General features: G+C 42.8%; 1 protein-coding gene across 2 annotated transcripts in view; it reads left to right on the top strand.

Moving 5' to 3' along the window:
* The first annotated feature begins 4,812 nt into the window (after positions 1–4,812).
* Positions 4,813–6,222, top strand: part of FLI1 (Fli-1 proto-oncogene, ETS transcription factor) — a 91,948-nt gene continuing 90,538 nt past the window's right edge. For both annotated transcript variants that reach the window (XM_009322599.1, XM_009322597.1), the window contains exon 1: positions 4,813–5,163. The gene's annotated coding sequence lies outside the window, so the exon portion shown is untranslated. The remainder of the gene's footprint in view (positions 5,164–6,222) is intronic.

Genomic DNA, 6,222 nt, shown 5'->3' with positions numbered 1-6,222 from the left:
TTCCCCCCCCCCTCACCCCCCCAAGGGCTGCAGGGTCCCCCACAGCACAGACCCCTCTCCCTTCAAGGGCCTTCCCCCCCCCAGCAGGTCCCCTTGCCCCTCAGCACGCTTGAAGACCCCCTAGGGGCATGAAGGAAAGGAGGCCCCGGGCACCAGCCATGGCTCAGGCATTCACCTCAGGCGTCTCTGCCACAAAGGGGACCTCAGCGTGACCCGTCTTCATTCAGAGACCTCGGAGTGGATGGCAGCCCTGTCACTGGTGGCCATGGCTGCTCAGGTAAGCCTCTGCACGTGCAGCTCCAAGGTGTGTTTTTGTCACCAGGCGAACATTGAAGGGGACGAACACAAAAATCCTAGTAAAAAAGGCATCACCAGGGACACACCTACAGTAATGAGGTCCCAGGAGAGCAGAGGCGCCGTGCAAAGGCTGCTGGGGGCTGCTCAGGAGGATCAGAGCTTGCATGGTGTAAAGGGTTCACAATGCTTTCTGTCCTGCTTCTGCCGCCAAGATGCCCTCGTGGGGCCTAACGTCTCACCACCCCGTCCTTAAACTTTCCTTCCTGCCCTTTTGTCTGTTAAACTGTATTTGGGCCCGGAAATGTCTTTCATTATAACATTTATATTCTGCCTAACCTAACTTGCAGGAGGATATCTCTAAAGTCTAGTAAGAAAACTAAAGAAAAACAAAACACATGAACTGAGAAACATGAGTCCAGTCGCAAACAAAAACTGGTTTAACAGGAGAGCTACATGACATCCTATGGACAGTAAATAATTTCCTCAAATGTTTATAAACAATGGGGAGTGGAAACTCCAATGTTTTGTAAATGATCATGTCTTTAAAAACAAAAACAATCCCCACACCTTTTGTAACTTCACAATAAACACTAGTCAAAATAAATAGTCCAAACAGTAACATGTCCTCAAATCAAGACAGTTCAGCAAAAGTGATTCTTGTTCCCATTAAGCAGAATTTATAATTCCTGGGACATACATGAACCTTCACCTAACATTCCTTTCTCAAGAATAATACAGAGTCTAACGATAATGGCAATTCCTTTTTTCCTATCCCCTCATTTTATCTCTGTAACTAAAGCTTTTCTTTTGTTGTGATAATGATTTTATCAATAATTTATGATTATTTATTTTAATATACTAACCACATTTATCATTAATATTAGACCAGGGTGAAACATATTCTATTTCAAAGGTGGTTTTCATGGTAGAAAGTGATTTAGCAAAGCTGAAATGTTTTTCCCAAAAACATTTATAGCGGTTTTGCTGATTTTCAGTGGAATTTATCAAAGTGCTTTTAGTTACATTGACTAGTGAAAATGAAACAGCCTATCTTCACTGAAACGTGTCTTTCTGATTTCTCTGAATGAAACCTTTTTGAGATGATCGCTTCAGTTTTCCTTGAAGTAAACATTACAGAAATTTCTTTTCATGCTAAAATTCTAAATTTGCCCTTCTTGTTGATTCTAAATGAAAATAAAAGTTGACAGGTAGGAGTTTCCTATAGAATTAATATTTTAATTTCAGCAGTATGGTACTATTATGACTAATGATAATTAAATTCAACAGCTCCTTAGAGTTCCAGCCATGCACACGTACCTATTGTATTAGATGTTGCTTAAAGATAACACAGGGGGAAAAAAAATTGCAGCCACAGAGGGGTTCTTATCTCATCCAAAAACTCCCCAGCAGTACACCAGATGAAAAATCAGAGGAACATCTCTCCGTGGTAGTTCTCTGTTTCACCCTTTCTTTCTTGAAGGGGGAAATTTATGAGGCTATTTTTATTCAATTTCTTGGACCTATCTGTGAGATATGTTTGTCCCAGCTAAAGCAAGTTCAAAGACACAGTCACTGCTTTGGGAACAGAAAGTGGGAAGGTGTGTTGAAGTCCTTCACACCTGTGGGAATTTGCCCATCGGTCACAGATCGATCTTCAAGATTTCTCCCTCCCAAACACACAGATTTGGCTGTGGTGGTGGCTGATTTCACTGGGCTACTCGGGCAGAGTCGTCACCCCAGGCTTTGGCTGGTCTTCTTGACCATGGGCCCAGGCTACAAAGTGCCTTCAACTCTTGGACCAAGACCACGAGAGGAGCAGGGGGAAAAATCATTGTTGTCATTATTTTCCCATAGCACGTGGAAATGATGATAGCCAGTTAAAAATCATCACATTTTCCTCCTAGGAAAGAGAAACTGAAGCACAGAAGTGTGTGTGTGGTTACATGTCAAGCACTGGAACTCCTTTTGACTTCGCATACTTTCCCTTTATTTCTAATTAACATGTTGAGGAATTTTAAAATGTAATAAACATTATTTCTAAACAACCAGAAAGTAAAGCTTGCTTATTTCTGGTTTGATGTAAACATTTATAGCACAGCTCCATCCTTAAACAGTTAATCTTATAGTGACCTATTAAAATAAAATGAATTGTGTTATAATTCATCCTAAAGCAACCTCAGGGTTAGTGTATCAGGTAACTCCTGCTTTTGCAGTCCTCATGACGTTTTTAATCAAATTCAGCTGTAATTGCTGGAGCATACACATGCCTCTTTTAATACTCTGCCTACATTTGGGACTCATATGAGTCTGTTTTCTCTTAACATATCTAATAAATAGAAAACATGAAAAGAGCACATTTTGCAGTACTCCGAGCTTTTCCACCGTTTCATTTGTTCTAGCAATTGTCCGACAGGCTTATGAGAATCGAGCACTTGTCAGGTTTCCACCCCCCTTGGATAAAATTCTTTGTGGGTTTTAAGTCACTGTTTGTGTTGCTAGCACCCTGTTAAAGGGGGCATAGGCACAGGCAAGAGCAGCTGCCATAGGAGCGAACTGGAAGCGCCTGTGTGCGAGCGGGAGAGATTTCATAGGCACCTTTGAAAAATCGCTGCCAGTGATGAATGTTGAAATGTTGCTTACATACAAGTCACCTACGGTTTGTTGATGAAAACTTGAAATGTCATGTCTGCGTTGGAGCTATTTGTGTAAACAAAACTTCTGTAACTTTCTCTGCTCAGGAGTGTGTGTGGGGGGGTGATTTTTTTTTTTCTCTCTCTCCAATGCTGCAGCTGTTTCCAATTTGCCAGCAATTTTCTTTTGGGCTAGTAAAGCTCCCAAGATGACTGCAACTAGCCACATGGGTTTCTCGACTCGACTGTGGGGTTTGATTACAAGGGGTAGCAGACCCAGCTCAGGATTCAGGGCGAGCATTTCCCCTGAACTTGTAAGTGCTTTACGTCCTAAGTTTTTGTTAACGCCGACCTTTAAAGTTTATTTCATTGCAGCTTATTAGGTGCGTGTGCTCAGTGGTCCCTGTCAGAGCTAGGCTGAGATTTTGGGCACGTTCGCTTAAAAATAAAGGAAACTTGCAGGGAAAACAGACGGGGGAGAGATGGAAACGCCTGTTAGCTGCCCCTCAACGAAAATAAGAGGAACAGGGTTTTGTTTATCCAATAGTATGCCCTCGGGGTTCCTCTTCAGCTACGTGTTTTGTGTAATTCACACGTGGAAATGTGAGAAAAGAATGAAAAATGACTTTGAAATGTGATCTGATTCGGTCACTAGCTAACTCTAGCTCGGTTGTGAGTGTGCAGAAAGAGTTGTTCACGTCCCCACAGAATGAGATTAAGGCTTGCAAACGGCATTTTAAACCCCGATGCATGCGATTTTTTTAAAGCCATTTAAAAATGAGAACGCTGATTAGTTTTTTTCGATCCCCTTTCTCTCCTACGCACCTCGCGAGTCCCTCCTGTCGCTTTGATTTTTCCTTCCATCGGAAGTTATCTTCTCCCTAAAATCCCTGCCGCTTTACCTTGCCTAGGAAAGCGTTTCTCTTAACACAAACAACAACAACAATTATAATAATAACAAAGAATCCGAAGAATTTCTATATTAAAAAGCGGCTCTGGCGAGGTCCCTGGTCACTGGGTACGGGTCTGAGTCTGTTTTCCTTGGAAATTGGGAGGAATGCTAAACGCCTCGTCTACCAGAGAGTAAATTGTGTGCGGAGCTCTAGGCACGGCTCCCAAGTTGCCCTTTCACCCCTTCACTTTATATGGTCCTCTTATTAAGGAGAAAAATGTTTCAATATGTTGGAATTTGGGGCAAAGCCGGGAAGGAGAGAAAAAGAATAGAGAGTGGAAGGACATTTTCCAAATAGTTTTGGTAACCCTTCTGAGGGTTACATTTAAAATTGATGTCGTACTAAAATCCTTGGAAGTTTCTTCCCCAGGGTAGTGCAAAATATTATCTGCGAACCCTTCTGAGGTAACAATACGCACCAGAAACGTGACCCCCGTTGGGGAAAGAAATATCCCTGAAATGAAGATGTGTTTCCTTTCCCTCCCTAAATGCGTTACTATTTGATAGGATATTATTAAATGGCTAAAAAGATCTGGAGGTTTCAGCTTGCAGAGAGAAATGCTCGATTCTTGATCCGATAGAGAGAATAGTTTGGAGACGATTTCATCTCCCTTTTCCAGCCGCGTGCATCTGCAGCGTCGTCTGTGATATTTTTAGTTCTGCTTCAGGGGGAAATGGGTTAACTATTTTCAAGGTAAGAGTCAGGAAAAAAAGCTCAAAGTAAGGAACGATGATTTAAAAACGGATATTTGAAACTTCCTTATTTAAAAAGGGGATTTAAAGTAGCACTTGAGCTCCACTCAGCGTCTCTTTTCGGCTTGACTCCTCAGCAATATTTTTTTAAGAAAGTTGTGAATTTTTTTCCTTTTTTTTTTTTTTTTTTTTTGTTCTTTAAAGTTGCTAGTAGCGCCAGGCGGGCTCATTGGGCGAAGATGTCACATAGCCATGATTAATCTGAGGGAACAGCTGAAATATTGATAAGGGGGGAAAACGGAAATCAAATGAAAAGTAGAGGGCATAGAAGAGAGGGAAAGGAAGGCACGTCCTGGAGCTGCGAGCATTACAGAAGCCCCCTGAGGAAATGCCTGGTTGATGCAGCCTGTCTGGATGGGCTGGGAATTTTAACTTCAGCGCCGCTTTGGATCTAGCAAGTTTAATCTCTCCTCTTTGCAAAACTGCAGCGGGAGGGTAGTAATCCAGAACTGGTGGGGAGTTTTATTTTTGGTCTCAACCTGGATCTTTACAAACTGGTCTGCCACTGGTTGAGGGGAAAGGGTATAAAAGGTGAGTCATTTAAATAATAGTAATAAGAATAAGCAAGAGGCGAATCTAAAAGTAGCTTAAGAGGCCCTTTTATATTGCAATTGATGCCGGCAGGGCAATACGATTGATAAATAATCCACAGCAGACTTCTTAAGACTGGCTCCAAAATACATAGATGTATTTATTTATATGAACACGCGTAATTATAAGAGGGAGGTAAGCGGGGGTGGGGGGAGCGCTAATTAGGGGTAAAGAGGGGAGCAGGGGAAACTGATATGTGAATCCTTGACCCTAGAAAATTTACTGGCTAAGCAAAATTACCTTGTCCCTCAACTCTGTCTACCCCCCACCCCCCGTCGCAAGTTCAGAAGCAAAAGAAACTGGAATGTGTTAGGAGGGAGGACGACAGAAAAAAGAATTGTACTTATCAGAAACACATTGTCGATTTTATAATCAGTTGCCCTTCTGTGCCAGCTGGCCGCTTAATAAATGCTTTAAAAATCAATAAAAGGGGGGGTTACGTGCAGATAGCGAAGTTTTCTTTTCCAGAGTTGTTGGGCTGTGGGGTTTTTTTTCTTTCTTTCTCTATTTTTTCTTTTTTTTTCTAAATCAGCAGATGTTTCAAGGCAAGCCAGTGGTGCTGGCTTTGCGGGCAGGGAGATGCTGCCCTGGCTGGTTGGCGTTGCCGGGGGCCGAGGAAGGGCGCTGAGCGCGGCTTTTTGCTGGCGGGGTGGCAGCTACCGAGATCAGGGAGCAGACAGCTCCAGCGCGGCGCGGGCTTCTTCATTAATCAAACGAAGGATATTTCGTGATTAACCAGCGGCGTCTGGGTTGTATTAGATCTGGGCAAAGTTAGGACCCCACAGCTTTTCTTGAAGAGCTCGCAAAAAAAACCCCAAACAAACAAACAAACCAACCAGGAGTATTGCCCGCTTGTGCGCAGCTCTTTATGCAGATTCCTGATTTGTAGTATAATATTTCTGCGGTAAATTCTGGGTGATTTTCTGACTTTTTCCCTTCCCACCCCGGGAAAATGGGACCGTCAGAATAGAAGCACTTATAAGCTGCACGCTAAGGGCG

The sequence above is a fragment of the Pygoscelis adeliae genome, unplaced genomic scaffold, assembly GCF_000699105.1.
Source record: "Pygoscelis adeliae isolate BGI_AS28 unplaced genomic scaffold, ASM69910v1 Scaffold224, whole genome shotgun sequence".
Classification (NCBI taxonomy): domain Eukaryota; kingdom Metazoa; phylum Chordata; class Aves; order Sphenisciformes; family Spheniscidae; genus Pygoscelis; species Pygoscelis adeliae.
Note: the sequence above shows the minus strand (reverse complement) of the source record. Positions and strands in the feature narration are given on the sequence as shown.